Consider the following 17,717-nt stretch of genomic DNA (forward strand, 5'->3'; position numbering starts at 1 on the left):
TTGGTTGCAAATTTCGAGTTTTATAACTTTGATAAAACCACAGTTGCAAATATTTCTGAATACAATTATTTCAAGGCTGATGCTACTGCGATAAATGATTTTTACCTCGGCACTGATTGGTCCTTCTTGGACTCCACTAACGGGCCTGAGGCCTCTTATGTAATTCTAAAGCAGAAGCTTTCATTAGCAGTTTCCAATTTTGTTCCACGAAAACGGAAAACTTTGAGCAATAGACCACCATGGTTCAATACTAGACTTAATAATATTAAAAATAAAAAACGTAAGGCCTTTAAAAAGTATAAGAGGAGCAGGAGTGAATCCGATCGTCTTATCTTTGTCAGGCTTAAATCTACTTTTAATTGTCTTAATAAGTTCTTGTTCAGACAATATATGAATAATTTGGAATCAAAATTGAAGACTAACCCATCTAGTTTCTGGTCGGTTATTAATTCCAAGAGAAAGACTAGCGGATTTCCGACGTGCATGGAGTATGACGGTGTATCGTGCAATAATGCGGCGGATATCTGCAACTTATTTGCCAATTTATTCCAGAAGGTATACTCGAATCATACATCTTTACCTAGTCCGACATTCTACTCTGGTTCTCTTGGTCGAATTTCTTCTTTTGATATTACCGCCGAAGATGTATCTCTGGCAATTTCAAAATTGAATAATAGTCCGAAGTCAGATAGTGAAGGATTTTCTCCCATATTCTTCAAACTATGTTCGAATACAATTTCAGAACCCCTGGCACTTCTTTTCCAGGGTTGCTTGAACTATGGGATCTTCTTAGACTCTTGGAAGTTATGCTCCATAAATCCGGTATTCAAGTCTGGTGATCGCAATGATATTCGCAACTACAGACCTATTGTTAAGCAGAGTACTCTGGCAAAACTATTCGATCAAATCATTCAAAGCAAATTGTTTGATTTCATTGAGGAGGCTATTGTCGGGAGTCAGCATGGATTTTTTCCCGGCAGGTCTACCTCTACTAACTTGGCTTTACTCACTAGCCAAATTGTAGATGCCTTTGAAACCCATGCGCAACTTGACGTCATATATACTGACTTCTCGAAAGCATTTGACAAGGTTGATCACTCTATGCTATTGCACAAATTGGAAATGTATGGAGTGTGTGGAAGTTTGCTGAAATTCTTCTCAAGTTTCTTATCGAATAGAAATCTTTTTGTGTCAATCGGAGCCAACCAGTCTACTGTGCTTATCAATGCCTGGTCGGGAATCCCACAGGGAACCCACTGTGGCCCTTTCTTGTTCCTAATCTTCATTAATGATTTGCCTCAAAAATTCAAATTTGAGTAAGAAGTCGCTTGGAATATTGCTCCATTATATGGAGTCCATTCTATGAAGCTAATTCGTATAAAATTGAGAGAGTTCAAAGAATTTTCACCAAAATTGCTTTGCGTATGCTTCATTGGCCTGATGGCCTCCCATCTTACATCAGCAGACGTAAATTGCTCGGCCTTCAGGCTTTGCATGACCGAAGAACTTGCATCTCCCTCATGCTTGCCTATAATGCTATCAACGGTAATATAAACTGCTCTGATTTATCCAATTTATTCATTCCATACATTCCACCACGCGATTTAAGGAATACCAGACTATTTGTTGAAGTAACTCATAGAACGGATTATGCGTTGAATGAACCCATTTCCAAGTCTATACGCTTAGCAAATCGATATAGTGGTCTTCTTAACTTTAATAATAGCATATATAAATTTAAGCTTGAACTTTTCACTATTTTTAACTAGTCTGTAAGAAAGTTTGTACTTTTTAAACTGAAATAAATAAATAAATAAATAATTCATCAATTGAGAACGGTTGGGCCGATTTGGCAAATTTTTTTTTTTTTGGTTGTTCGTAATTGCCAGGAGAAGGTTTTTACGAAAGAAAATTTTGGGAAAACCCTCCGGTCGGGAAATCAGAAAAATCGAAAATTGATTTTTTTGTATTTAATTTTTTGTGCAATTCCTTTGGAATGGCTTTCGAATGGAAGAATAGAAAATTCTAAGTGAAAAAATTGGAAAAATCCGTAATAACGCGGAAAATTTAAATTTTTTTCGCCAAAATTTTGCATCTTATCGCATGATTTTGATGATGTGAAAAATTTAGGATAATTGTAAAATTCATTGTAAGCATAATCAATTGGGACCAATTTTGTCCTATGTTTCATGACCGATTCGAATGGTTGCTGTTTGTTTGGAAAGGTGTTTAGAAGGAGGAGTACACAAAGTTTTAATTCTTCCGATAGGTGGTGCAGGGGTCGAGCTACGCTAAAAAAATGCATTTGGTAAGTAGGTAGCCTTTTGCCTTGATTAGCGTATAGGATCAATTTTTTTCCGTTAAGTGGACCAGGGACCGATCTATTCGAAAAAGTCTTATTTATGGTCTGATTTGCATGAAATTCGCAAGTAGGTAGGCTTATTGCCAGGGTTAACATATAGAATATTTTTTCTGATAGGTGGACCATATACCGATCTATTGGAAAAAATCTTATTCATGCTGCCACTTGCTTGAAATTAGACACCCGTATTATAGATATGCGAAGAATAGAATTGAATCATTGTTTTACAGTTCGAAAGGTTTTTGAAAGCGCCGCAAACATGCGGGTATTCGCTATTTAACAATACTTATTACACAGGCCAACAAAAATGGAAACAAAATTTGATACAGCAAATGTTAGCGCTATTTTCGACAGACTTTTTTTTGTTGATTACGAATCCGTAAGCATAAAGTTTCCATCAGCTCCAGATATTAAGAAAAACGAGGTCAAAAAGCAATATTTGAGAAGCTCTAGCAAATAAACAAAGGGTGGTAGAACCTTCCACTTAGGTAGAACCTTCTTGGACTTCTGACTTCAATCCATGAAAATACCATTCCTGCACCTTGACCCTAAGGTCACCTATAGTCATTTATTAAACCGCTAACACTGATTTTTACATATTTTTTTCAATAGTTTTCCAGTATTTTGTTTATTGTTGGAGGATAAAACGTAAATAAGTATAGGTGACCATCAGGGCAAGGTGCAGGAATAGTATTTTCAGGGATATTAGTCTATAGTTCTAGCTTTAATTTAATCCTAAGTGGAAAGTTCTATAACCTTCTGTTTCCTTGCAAGAGGTTCTTAAATATTGAAAAAACGCGATTTTTTGACACTTTCATCACGTTTTTCTCAAAATCTGGAGCTGACGGAAACTTTTTACTTACGGATTCGTAATCGGTATTGTCCAGTGTTACCAACACCAATTATATAAAGAAAAGCTCTTTCTTTTTATAAGAGGTGATCTCGCGAACTGCAGAACTGAACCGCGGTAACAAAAACCGCGAAGTCTGTTCTGCCTTTTCAAAGTTGGATAAGGAAGCAAATCGAATGGGTCTGGTGGTAAAGGAGGACAAGACGAAATACCTCCTGTCATCAAACAAACAGTCAGCACATTCGCGCTTGACACCCACGTCACTGTTAACAATTATAATTTCGAGAAAGTAGAGAATTTCATTTACTTGGGGACCAGCATTAGCACCGATAATAATGGGCCGTATGAATTAAAAAATAAACAAATGCTGTTTCTTAAACTTTCTTAAACTTTACTCGATTTATTCAAACAAAATTGAAGTAAAAGGTATGCAATTTTAAGAAAACACAATTGCTTTGTGTTTATTCATTCGGCCCAATGTCAGCATAGAAATCCAACGCAGAATCACTCTTGCCAGCAATTGCTACTTTGGACTGTGTAGGCAGTTCAGGAGCAAAGTCCTTTCTCGACGTACGAAATCCATACTCTATAAGTCACTCATAATGCCCGTGCTGGTATATGGCGCAGAAGCATGGACAATGACAACATCCGACGGGTCGGCTCTTGGAGTATTCGAGAGAAGGATTTTGCGGAAGATTTACGGTCCTTTACGCGTTGGCGACGGCGAGTACCGCAGACGATGGAACGATGAGCTGTATGAGCTTTACAACGACATAGACATAGTGCAGCGAATTAAAACACAGCGGCTCCGCTGGCTTGGCCATGTCGTTCGAACGGACACCGACGCTCCAGCTCTGAAAGTATTCAACTCGGAACCCGCTGGCGGTAGCAGAGGTATGAAGCTTTCGTCACGTTATTTTAGACGGCAATGGAGGATATGCCTTCTGTCGACCACAAAACCAAACCTGAACGTGAATTGCTGGCGAAAACGTTGGACCAAATGTTTCAATAAAAAATAATAATTTTGGGCGGGACGAAGTTCGCCGGGTCTGCTTGTTTCATACTAAACATTAACTTCTTCATCCGCTTTGCACGTAGAATATGCATATATTATCAATAAATCTATTAAAACTTATAAACAATGTTTCTATTATTTCATATTTTAAACAAATACTGTCCTCTAACAACTAGTTAACTGGAATACGGAAGAACTATACTACTCCCAAAGTTTTAGTTATATTTTTTTTCTTACTTTAACGCTACTTTTACCCTGTATATGGATGAAACAAAAAAAATTTATCTGGGACAATTTGGGTTAAATCCTGCAGTACGGCAACATACTAAATGTCGGCAAATTGGTTGCAGGTTTGGATTATCAAAGACACAAACCAAATTCGATCAATTTGCTTTTGGTGTGTGTTTTTGATAATCCAAACCTGCAACCAACTTACCGACATTTAGTATGTTGCCGTACTGCAGGATTTTATTTGCCAAAGTTACAAATAAAGAAGATATCAGTGGTTAAAGTTTAATTTTTTTTTTTTGTTTAAATTATGTCAAAATAAAGGTAATTAGGGGGTATTTCACTTGGTGTGCATAATATTTTTTCCTTTTTTTATATTTTTAAGCCAGAAATACCTAATAACCAAAACATATATAAATATATATTTTTTTTTTAAATAGCGTTTATTTAAAATTTCTTTTCAAAAAGCTTATACTGTATACGTCGCGTAAAAGGTACTTAAATAATCTTTAAATTAGCATTAATAGGTTAGTGATCGGTCAAATTGTTTCCGAGATATTATAAATAATAAAAAAATATAAAAGTTTAACTTTAACCTCTTTTGTTGGCTTTAGTTTTTATTTGCGCCAAATAATCTTGGTATGGTAGAAATCAACATGAAAAGTTCCATTTAGCTGCGTTTTCTATTTCTTTATATCTTAGCGGTTGGTATTCTGCACTGCGGCTACTTCGGACTTTTTCTGTCTAAATCCTTGAGTACGGGAACAGGCTAAATGCGAATAAGAAAAAATAAACAAACAAATGTCAAATTAAACGCGTGAGTTTCTTAAACACCCCAAATGAGTACACTTAACATACATATGTTCATAAACTCTAAACGCTAAACTCGAGTTAATATTTCAACGTGAACATAGTATGACGGCCAATTTCAAATGAATATTTAAACGGCACATAAGTTTAATTTTTATTGTTGCGCAAATGCCATTTAACTTACGTTGGGTTTCAGATCAAGTTTATTTAGATATGCCAAATAAGTGGCAGCACTGTTACTTACTCCCTGAAATTGTTGTTGCATTTGCTTGTTTGCTTACATTTTGTACTGAATCGCTGATTGTTCTTTGGCAAGATTGATAAAACAACCTACCTATCAATCTTGGTTGTTTGGTACAAACACAGGTTTGCATATCTCATATTTAAATAACCAATGATAGCCATTTAAGTGCTGCAGATTAAACGTATGATATGAAAATGAATTGTGGAAATTAAACAACAATCTCTACTTAAGTAACATAAAAAATATTTGATATGAATTGAATTAATCGCAGAGATACATACATATTTTGCAAATGTTTCTTATACATACTTCTTTTACATAAATCTTTTATTTAAAGGGTAAATTTTTTTTTGTTTAACCTTCAATTTGGTATTTAGATTTATACTTCCTACTAATTCGTAAAGCTCAAAGACCCATAAATTCAATAAAATTTCGTTTTAATGGTCAAAAATTGTTGGTACTTTTGAAACCCATTTGGACGCTTTTTAGTACTTAAAAATAATCTCAAGTGACAACACTATTCATAAATCGCAAAATTAAGAGAACACATAATTTTCAGTGTCCAGAATCCAACCCCAGATCAGGCTACAAATTGGAGGATTTTCTCATTAAAAAATTAAAAAATTTTATTTCAGATTGCCATCAAAGATATATCAGGCACCTGTATCGCTGATGACTCATGTAAGTGCCATATTCAATGGGAGAGCTTGTTATGGTTTACTTATGGTCTACACTGGACAATACTGTCATGACAATAGCAATACATGCACACTTTTTCACTAATAAATGCATACTTCTTCAATTGTCTCAATCACTCTCTTGCTTAGTTTGAAGACAGTAAATCGGACAATGATTTGACGGATGCAGACAACGTCTAGTGCAAGAAAGAAGAGAAATTCATAACAAAATGACTATAATAATTAAAGATATGCTGATGTGTATGTAATTTTGTCTCTTCTTTTTAACGTTTTAGTTTTTAGCTCAAATAGCTCGCGCGAAATGCGTATTTCTGCAACTTATAATTCATCGTTCACGTTCGACATTTTGCTCGAAATGAATTGTCTTATTGTTTTTGACAACTAATACGTATTTCTTTATTGTCTTGACAGCATTGTCCAATGTAAACTCGCCGTTCCTATCATGATTGCTTTGAGATAACCATATAAAATGATGCTATGAATGATTTTCCGAACGCTCCCCAAATACAAACTGTGTGGCAGCTTTTTTTGACAATTTCAGCTATTGGGAAAGCTGACGGAACTATTCCATTTGCCGCATCATCCGTTACTTTTCTTCGCAGTAGGCGGCAAATGCAGAGTTCCTCTCCAGCCTAGTGCAGCTTTCTTCGCTAAAACTTATAATTCAAAACCTGAAACTAAAACTGCATTAAAACAAGGCAAAACTAAATAAGAGGAAACGGTATGTATATAATACAAAAACAGCACAAAGAATTTTCAAAATTTTGAGCAGAAGGAGGCAAAGGCGTGTTGTATTTTAAAAACATGTATGTACATATATTAAAAAAAAGTTCTAGTACACCAAATCGCTAATAACGATATTTCTTGAGATATTGGGCTTTGAAGTTGATCAACAATTATCACATTTTAGCTCGCTAATCAATGAAAACTCCACACTACCTCAACTTCAAAGCCAAATATCTCAAGAAATATCGATATTAGCGTCTTGGTGTTCTAGAGCTGTTTTTTAGGAAATTGAATGACCTACAAGTTCGTGATTTGCAACTATCCTGTACCTCTTGTTATAATAATAATAATAATAATATCCCAACGGTTTTTACCCTCCATTCCCGCCCATCCGCACGAGGGGCGCAGTCCGCATGACGTACGGAACCAGTATTTTCAATTTTTGCGCCGAGTCACGATAGGCAGGAGTTTGTTAAGTGTCGAGATCTAAAACTGTTCAGCTTCAGAACTAAATTCATCAGCCGATTTTATGTCTTTATTTTAATGATTCATTTATTGAGATAGGACAGTATAGATTTCTTAATGCTGAAAAGCGGATCTGATATATCAAACGTGCTGGAATGAGAGTTAAAATCCTGGCATAAGCAACGGAGTGGGTCGTGCAATTCAAAATTAGTTTTACAAGCTTTCAGAAATAGGGGGCAAAAGTGTTTTGATACCCGGGAGGGAACATTAAGTCTAACTTCGCCAAGAAGAAGCGGACTGGAAATTGAGCCTGTTAGTAATTTAACTATAAAAATTGTACCAAGCGTTTGCCTCCGGTTGGAAAGTGTAGGAAGATTAGTAAGTTTTAATCGGCTCGTATAAGGTGGAAGGTTATATTGAGAATCCCAACGGAAATTTCTTAAAGCAAAAAGTAGGAATTGTTTTTGAATTGATTCTATCTTGTCTGAGTAAATTTAATACCTTGGATTCCAAACCACCGAACCGTATTCCAGAATTGGCATAACTAATGTTGCAAACAGGGTTTTAGTGATATAAGGGTCACAAACTTCTTTTGACCACCGTTTCACAAATGCAAGTACACCTTTAGCCTTGTTGACTGTCACATTAATATGAAGATTAAAATTAAGCTTAGGATCCATTGTGATACCAAGGTCCACAAAATTGTATACCTGTTCCAGGTTATGGTTACCTATTGTATAAGAAGTGGGATGAACAGCTCTTCGCGAGAAGCTCATTACTTTACATTTCTTAAGATTTAGAGCCATAAGATTTACTTGACACCAGTAAGCCATGCTGTCTAAGTCTGATTGTGGCAAAGACCTTTCTTTAATTGAAACGTACGATTTATAAAGCTTTACATCATCTGCATACATTAAAATTTTGGAAAATTGTATATCTGTAGAAATATCGTTTACATAAAGCTAGAACAGAACCGGGCCTAGGTGGCTACCTTGAGGGACTCCTGAAGTAACATCAATGACGTCAGAGATAGTATTTTTAAACATTACCCTTTGTGATCTATCATAGAGGTATGAAGAGATCCAACGTAGAAAATTAGGTGGAAGGCCAAGAAGATCAAGTTTGTAGATGAGCAACGAGTGGCACACTTTGTCAAAGCTTTACTGAAGTCAGTCTTTATAACATCAACAGATTTGCTTTCAGTAAATGCTTTTGAGATATAGGATGTTAATTCGAGTAAATTTGTAGAAGTTGATTTGCCCTTGCAAAATCCATGATGACTATATGAAATGCTAGAAGAGATAGAATGCGTCAACTGATTTGTTATAATTGCTTCAAATGATTTAGGAATTGCAGAAAGCTTAGCTATTCCCCGGTAGCTCTCCACTGAAGATCTGCTACCGCTTTTATGTATCGGGGTTATGAACGATTCCTTCCATATAGTTGGAAAAACGCCCTCTTTAAGAGATAAATTAAATAGCGCTGTTAACGGCTCATAGAGATAATCAGAACAATTTATAAGAATACAAGTAGGGATCTGGTCAGGACCATAACTGAAGGACCGCTTTAAGGATTTCAGATAAACTACTACATCATCGGGAGACATTACTGGGATATTTATTGAGTTCATTGGACATAGTTTAAAAGGATAGTCAATGTTAGCATGTGAGTTAATGGAATAATTGGATTTAAAAAACTGAGCGAACGTGCTAGAAATTGTTTGATTATCACTAGAGACGGTATTTTGATACTTCATGGCGGAAGGAAACCCACGTACATTTCGCTTGGAGTTTACGAAGTCATAAAATGATTTGGGGTTATATATTATACGCCGTTTGATTTTCCACAAGTAAGCTTTATAACACTTTTTGTTTAATTCAAAAAACTTATGACGCAATCGTGAGTATTTTACATAGTATGAGTGTAAACCGGTTATTTTGTGTAATCTAAAATAACGCGACTTTCTGTTTTTCAAATTTCTCAGTTCTTTAGTGAACCATAACTGTGTTTGCTCTTCAGGAACATACATACGTTTAGGCACATGCTTTTCAAATAATTTATGTAAAGTAAAGTTAAAAAGTGCAACGCTTTGTTCAATATTTTCTTTAAATGCAGGCCACGACAATTTAGACAGTTCTTTGTTAAGCATTTTAAAGTTGGCTTTCGAAAAATCAAAGCGAAACTTTGGTGCTTGGGTACTGCAATTTCGACCATCGCTTATAACTTCGTAAGATACCTCCATAGCAGGGTGGTAGACATCTTCGGGCAAAACTAGTGGATCACACTTATTTACAACGGACTTCGATGCATCATCAACATAAACAAGATCTAATACTTTACCAAACTTATTGTGAAGTACATTAACCTGAGTTAGGCAGAGTTCAGACATCTCCTCTAAAAATACGTTGTTGCACGCACTAGGCGCGAAAGGTATGATGTCATTGTCAATGATGTTCTGTCAAAACTTGTCGTTCACATGCGAATGCTATGCGTATGCACAGCGTTGAGTGTGAGCTTGAAAAAAGGGGTATTATGCATTTTAAATTAGGTTTTATTCTATAATTCTGAAAGATATTTTAATTCTCTATCTTTTCATGTATCAACTATTGCAGTTAAGTAATAAAGAAGATATTGGACAAACCAAAAAGCTCACGCTCACATTGAACTATATATCAGGCTTAAAGGTAACCATACAAAATCAAGCAATTCATAGCATGATACGAATGATTTTCCGAACACTCCCCAAATACAAACTGTGTGGCAGCTTTTTTTTTACAGTTTCAGCTATTGGGAAAGATAACGGAACTACTCCATTTGGCGCAGTTTCTGATAAAATAAAGAATAGAGATGTCAATGGCAAAAATATATCGATTTATTTCTTTGGGTCCAATCTGATCAAAATTGGTAGCTTCATTTTCGATTCGTAGTAGAGTCCGACCGATTAACCGGCATCGGTATCGGCTCAAGAACTAATTAGAACAGAGCTGACCGGTTGAGAAGCAGCAATTTGTAATAGCAATTTAGAAAAAGTGTGTGACGTTCGTAGTTTTGATTTTTGCTATTTCTGTTTTGCTTCTCTCTTTATGTGTATTTTTATTTTAGTGATTTTTGAGCGATTTTCAATAAATTTTTTGTGGAGATGTAAATAAAATGAAGTGCACGGTGATTGGATGCGCAAACATGTGCTATGACATTGCTTGCATTTTTTCTTTATGCTTCGTCTTCATATTCTTGGTTTACTTTTCAAAGAAAATAACATGGCGCCGAAATTACAAACGACAGCCAGAAAATTACTTTTTTCTTTTGCTTCATCTTGTCAGATCTTGTGTAGTTGGATCATGGGCATCGGCTAGTATCGGCAAAAATTGAGCATCGGCATCGGCCATTTTTCGCCGATTCTTTCATTCTTTGGAACTTCTTTTCATATGTTCAGGTGAAAAGACAGCCTACATCAAAAATCATTTGCAGACAGCTTGCAAAAATTATTATTTTTTTTTTGTTGAAGGTGTTTCAGGTTTTTTCAATACAAAAGTATGTTCGATAATTTTCGTTAATATAGAGAACACTGCCAGCAAAAAAAAATTCCAAAAATTAACGGGATTTTATATCAGCTTGAAACGTGCAATTCATTATACCAGAATTAAATGGAATTAACCAAAATTCTGTTTAAAAACTTTAAAATTTTGATGAAAATAAGCAGAATTTTTCTAAATGTTGTTCAAAGTTTTAAGTCTGAATTTATATAGTGTTTGTTGCATACCAGCTAGACTTTTATAAAAAAAAGAAATAAGAAACATTTAATAAACAAAAGACAAATGCCAAACCAAACCGCAAATATCGCAATTCTCTTATTTTGTGGACCACTATACATAGATACATACTACCTAAGTTCTTGTGCATTGAGTGCAAAAGAGTGTATTTTAGTAAAAAACGGTATTAAATTTTATGTTCCTAAATATTTGTTGCTTAGCACCATATAAAAAAGTGTTTTATGTAATGTGATATATGTACATTAGCGCACATAAGGGGTAGGTTTTGGGGTTCAAACCCCCCTAAAGCTAATAACCTCAAATACAATATGTATCTTAAAGCTAATAATCCAGCTCTCAAGGAAATTATAAGAAATATTTATTATAATTTCTGTTGCTTGAAAAAATATACGAGCTTTTTTTTTTCTTGAGAGCTGCAAATTTACTTAAGAAATTTTGGTAGAAGAATATTTCTTTTCCATTTCTCGTCCGTCGTTTTATATGAATTTTTCGTTTTTCTTGAGAGTTCAGTTAATTTTTTCGGTATTTGAAATATTAAAAAAATTTAGCAATTGTGAAAAATCACCATCTCTATCGAAAACCAGAAATCAAAAAATGAACATAGAAGTGCAAAAATTCATGGAATCAATAAATTTATTTTTAATGACTCTTTTTTTAAATTTTTGATTAGGTACTTTTGAAAGTTGAGCGCATCTTGAGTTTATAGAACTTTTTATTAAACAAGTAGTTTTTAAGGAAAGAACACAGCCGACTTCAATTCTCATATTAAAATTTAGGGGTACCGTTAATTTCTTCATGATCCAATCATCGGATCTCTAAAACAAATTACGGGACGAACCTTGAGGTACTATCTTTCTAATAAAAAAAGGATTATTGAAAACGGTTCACGTGGTCCAAAGTTATGTATTCCGGCGAGATGATAACCTCCCTTTTTTTTTGAAGTCGGTTAAAAGCGTTTGAGTTCTGTTTATCCGTAAATAAAGTGCAATTTATGAATTTTAAAACGTTTATTTATTTATTACATACTGTACATAAAACTTGCCAAATGTATTTTAAAGAGGGTATTATCTGAAGCAAATTTTCAGTATTTTCCGATGATATATCTTCAGAAATATAAAACCCCCCCTAAAATATATTCCTGGGTGCTCCCCTGTATATGTACATATGTATATTTTTACATATGTATATACATTCATATGTATATACATACATACATACATGTGTAGGTAATGTTGCATAACAAGCCAATTAATTCATTTTTTTCTTATGTTTTGTTAACTCCGTTAAACTAACTAATACTATGTCTCCATTGAGAGATTTATCCATTAAGATTTAATAAATCCAGTTGCTAAATCACAACCGTCTCCATTACCACAACCAGATATGTTTGACGTTTACATTTTTAAATATTTGACGTTTACTTATGTATGATTTTATAAATACAGTTGCAGACATTGATATACAGACAGATAAAAGGAAGGTGCCAAACGGAATTTAATTATGTGAATTCTTAATATTATTGGCTTCTTATTCGTGGTAAATATGTATGTATAATATATAGTTTGGAAAATGTAAAGAATGGTACCATATTCCCAATCATTTTCCTGAATTTAAGAAAAATTATCGAAACGGTAAAAAACATTTCCGGAAAGAAAAGTTTTTGTAGAACTCTCTTATTCATAGGAGGGAACCGAAAATCCAATCGTGGGCCTTTGGCATATCATGAAGACGAATTGAGTTCTAGAGGATGTTCGGTGCAATGTTATCGAAGCAGAACCATTACCGAAATTTATAAATTTTTTGTCGGAGCGCGCAAATGACTTATAGAAAGCTTAGAAGACTCTGCATGATATTACTATAAAACATTTCTTCTAAATTTTTAGTTTTTAAAAAAATATTTTCTTAATTTATTACAACCAAAGTTATGTACATATGTATTACTAATTTTCCTCCCAAACTAACAAAAATATAAAAATTCCTAAAAATACGAAAATTCATGTTTTTATGATAGGCTAGATTTCAATGTCCTCAACTGTTTATTGAAAACACAAATGTCATTTGACTTATGGCATGTGAATTTGTGGTTGCCACATCCAACAAATTGTACTTATTGATCAATATTATTGAAGATTTGACGAAGATTTAACTTAAATCTACCGCCTTTCGAGATTTAATTGTATATGGTAAATCTCAAAAGATTTAACGCCAAATCTCGTCAGAGGGCTAAATCTTCATTTAATCTCAAAATGGACACATAGTATAATTTTATGAATTAGTTGAAAGCATGCGAGAGCTCGCAAACCGTTCGGTACACCAAAAAAAAGTATGATTCGTACTTTTTGCGGTCTACGCGTGCGGGATCACGCCCTTTTTCTCTGATTTTATTGGTATACAATTTTTTGGTGCAAGCTTAAGGCCAAAATTAATATTTAAATGGCACTTAAGTTTAATTTTGGCTTGTGGTTTAATGCCCTTTAGCTTTCGTTGGGTTCATTGTGCATACTTACACGTGAAAAACACAATTTGCCAATTTCTTACTTTATTTTAATAACTTTTACATCACTTAAAACACCCTGTCTAACATTTTGACAGGATATTTCTACATTTTGACCATGATGCAATAATACAAGGTGGTATCAGTTGTGACAGCTCGATTTGAAACTGCCTTAGCTCAGTAGAATAGGAAGAAAAACAGGAAGAAATTAATCCCCGTTTGGGGGAAAAATATAAATTCCATATTTTATTCTAAACAAAATTAGCTTTTTTATATTATATTCGTAATGAAATGAAATAAAATAAGATAAAATACCTTTTTAAAGAAAATAAAATGTGTATACTGAGAGAAAACATAAAAATCATTCAACTATATTATTAGGCAAAGAATTGTTAAAGAAGTAACACTGTTTCACCTAAGGCAGTCAATATGGCGGAATTAGAGCGAGAAGCTGCCAGCCAATAACTAGTTGTATTATTGGCTTTGTTTCTTTTCTTTTCTAGCAGATAGTTATTAGGAAGAAGAAGAATGACAAAATTGAAAGAATTACGCTCACAGAGAGCCAAAAAATTAAAAAGTAAAGAAACGCAAAACTAGCAGAAACTAGCAAGCAATCAGCTGATCGGTGTATTAGACAATTGAAAATATTTGGCGCGAATTTTTATACCCGAGCGCAGTTGTGCACAAGGGTATTAAAACTTTGTTCACATAACGGTTGTTTGTAACAGGCAAAACGAATCGAGATAGATATAGACAAATGTATACATAAATGATCAGAATGAAAAGAAAAATCGATTAAGCGGTGACTGTCTGTCCGTCCGTCCGTCTGTCCGTCCGTCTGTGCACACGATAACTCAAGTAAAAATTAAGATATCGTAACGAAACTTGGTACGTGTACTTCTTTCGGGCGTAGGACGGATGGTATTGAAAATGGGCAAAATCGGACAATAACCACGCCTCCCTCCCATATAACGGTAATTTTCAGAAATACGAAAACTGCGATATTTTAGTAAATACAGAAGATAATTCACTCAAAATTGATATTTACAATAATTTTCAGACGAAAAATAAGAATATTATATTATATATTATATATATCTTGGTAACCGCTGAACCAATTTCTTCCAAACTTGGCACAGTTGTTGGCCTTGGTATAGCATACGAAATGGCCAAAAATTTTTAAAATCTGAAAATAACCACGCCCACATCCCATATAACGGTAATTTAGAGAAATACGAAATCTTCGATAAAGCAGTAAATATTAAAGCTAATTTATTCTAAATTGATGCTTGCAGCAATTCTTTACCAAGAAATACGTTTATGATAAAATTTTGGGAAATGAGCGTGGCACCGCCCACTTATGATCACATATATGTATATCGGTAACCGTTCTATCAATTTATACCGAACTCGGTATGGTTATTGTGCTTGCCACATAAAAGCAAAACGTTCAAAATTATTGAAATCGGACTAAAATTACCGCTTTTCATATAACGGTAAATTTTAGAAATGCTTGAAACTTCAATATTTCGAAATTTAAGGACGCTAGTTTACTCAAAATTGATAAACCCCGGATTACGATGTAACGGTAGCTTTCGGAAAGGTGGAAAACATATATTTAATATTTGCGCCGGGTATTTAATGTTCGGCTCCGCCCGAACTTAAACTTTCTTACTTGTTGTTTATCCATTTTGACAGCTGTTAGTTTCTGCTAGTTTTTTGGATTAAGAAACGCATTCCATCAGAAATTAGTGTTAATTTGTGATAATTATCTGTTAAGAAACAAAGCTATTGCGTCATGCATTTTGACAGAATATATTCCAGGCGGTTTCTAGGCAGAAGAAGAACATAGGTTTGTATAGTAACCAAAAGTCGGTAATAATTTGTACTGGAACCTGCAAATTTTTACTGGAAAAATGTATGATAACCCAAAAAATTTGCAAGAGAGCTCTGAGTCGAGAGCGTAACAACACGGGAGAGCTGCAAATTCTTGCTAGTGAAATTTTTACTAGCAGAAATTAGCTATCAGAAGAAGAAGAAGAATAAATGTCAAAAGCCCCCATTTGTTGAATTGGTTTAGCACAAACATAAGTAAAATTAGTGGAAATCAAAATATTTATGATGTACTGGACTGTGTAAGTGCTTGTGTGTAAAGCAAAGAGTTTAAAACTGATTTATAAATAGTAAAATGTTTACAGCAGAATCTCAAAACAGTTACTGGTTACTTGCAATTTTTTGCTAGTTTTGTGTTCAATAACTTTTTCTGCTAGTTTTCTCTTCTTCTCAATTTTACGCTCTATTTTGCTTTTACGCTCTCGCTGCAATGTTTTACTGGAGAAGTTACTATACCAACCTCATTTCTCACTTGTATGTATGGTTGGGTTTCAGACATTGTGCATACTTACAAGTGACAAACGTTCTTCTTCTGCCTAGAAACCGCCTGGGAGCTATCTGGAAAGTACCTGTCAAAATGTCTAAAATCATGCCAAAATGTTGGACAGGGTGGATAAAGTGATGTAAAAAAGTCAAAAGTTATTAAAATAACTAAAAATGGTAAAATAAGCATTGAATTAAATGAATTCCTGCATTTAAATGCCATTTTAGTATTTTAAAGCATTTTGATCAATAGCTTTTACACTTTATAGAACTTTTTTGCTGTTTTTCAGAATCAGTTTAAAGTGTTTTTTTTTTATATGAAGTGTAACCCTGTAGCAAATAAAATCAGGTGATCTCAGCTGTGAGGCATTTCTGCAAAACATCCGATTCTTTTTCACTTGTAAGTATGGACAATGATTTTAGATCAAGTTTATTTAAATATGCCAAACAAGTGGCAGCACTGTTGCTTCCTCCTTGAAATTGTTGTTGCATTTGTTTGTTTGTTTACATTTTGTACTGAACAGTTGATTGTTCTTTGGCAAGATTGGTAAAACAACCTACTTATCAATCTTGGTTGTTTGGTACAAACGCAGGATGAATATCTCATATTTAAAAAGCCAATTTTGGCCATTTAAGTGCATATTAGGGGCCAGTTTCTCAATGCCTGGTTAACACTAACCACAGGCCTAACATAGCAATCGACGTTATCGACTCCTTGTTTTATGACATGGTATGGATCACGTTTATAAATATGTTTAACCTGCAGTTAGTGTTAACCAGACATTGAGAAACTGGCCATAAATGTATGTTCTGAAAATGAAGCCCAAAATACAATAACGCAGTGGCAGTTGCAGTTTTTCGAAATCAGCTGTTTTTTAGAAAGTGTGGTGTCCAATGAAACGACTCACAATACAGCAGTGGCATCTGGCAGTACTCGTGAGTTTAGCCCAAATTCTAAATTCACTGCCACTGCCTTCTTTTTATGTCACTGAAGCCTAAAAGGCAACAACAAAAATGTAAACAAACAAAAGGGAATGTAAAAAGCAGTCACTGACAACCCCGTATTGTGTTTGCTACGGCAGTGACTGCCAATATTAACAGTAACAGCTGATTTTAAAAACTGTCACTGCGACTGCCACAGCGCTATTGTATTTTGGGCTTGAATTGTGGGAGTTAACCAACAATCTTTAAAAATTCAATAAAACTTCGTTTTAATGGTGAACAAAGTTTTTGTACTTTTGAAATTGATTTGGGACCCTTTTGGTACTTAAAAATAATCCCAAGTCACAACATAATTCCTAAATTACATAATGATCAGGCTATAAATTGGAGGATTTTCTCATAAAAAATTTAAAATTGTTATTTCAGATTGCAGTCAAAGATATATCAGGCACCTGTATGGCTGATTATTCATGTGAGTGCTATATTCAGTGGCAAAGTTTGTTATGGTTTACTATCATGATTGCTTTGAGGTAACCATACAAAGTCATGCAATCCATAGCATGCTATGATTGATTTTCCGAACACTCCCTAAATAGAAAACGTGTGGCATCATTTCGTTTTGCATCTATTGGGAAAGATAACCGAACTATTCCATTTGTCGCAATTTCCGTTAAAATAAAAAATAGAGATGTTTACGGGATGTACATAGCTCAGTGGTTAACGCTTCTGACTTTGAA

This window comes from Rhagoletis pomonella, unplaced genomic scaffold (genome assembly GCF_013731165.1).
Source record: "Rhagoletis pomonella isolate Grant_MI unplaced genomic scaffold, Rhpom_1.0 Rhpom_scaffold_00009, whole genome shotgun sequence".
Taxonomy (NCBI): Eukaryota; Metazoa; Arthropoda; class Insecta; order Diptera; family Tephritidae; genus Rhagoletis; species Rhagoletis pomonella.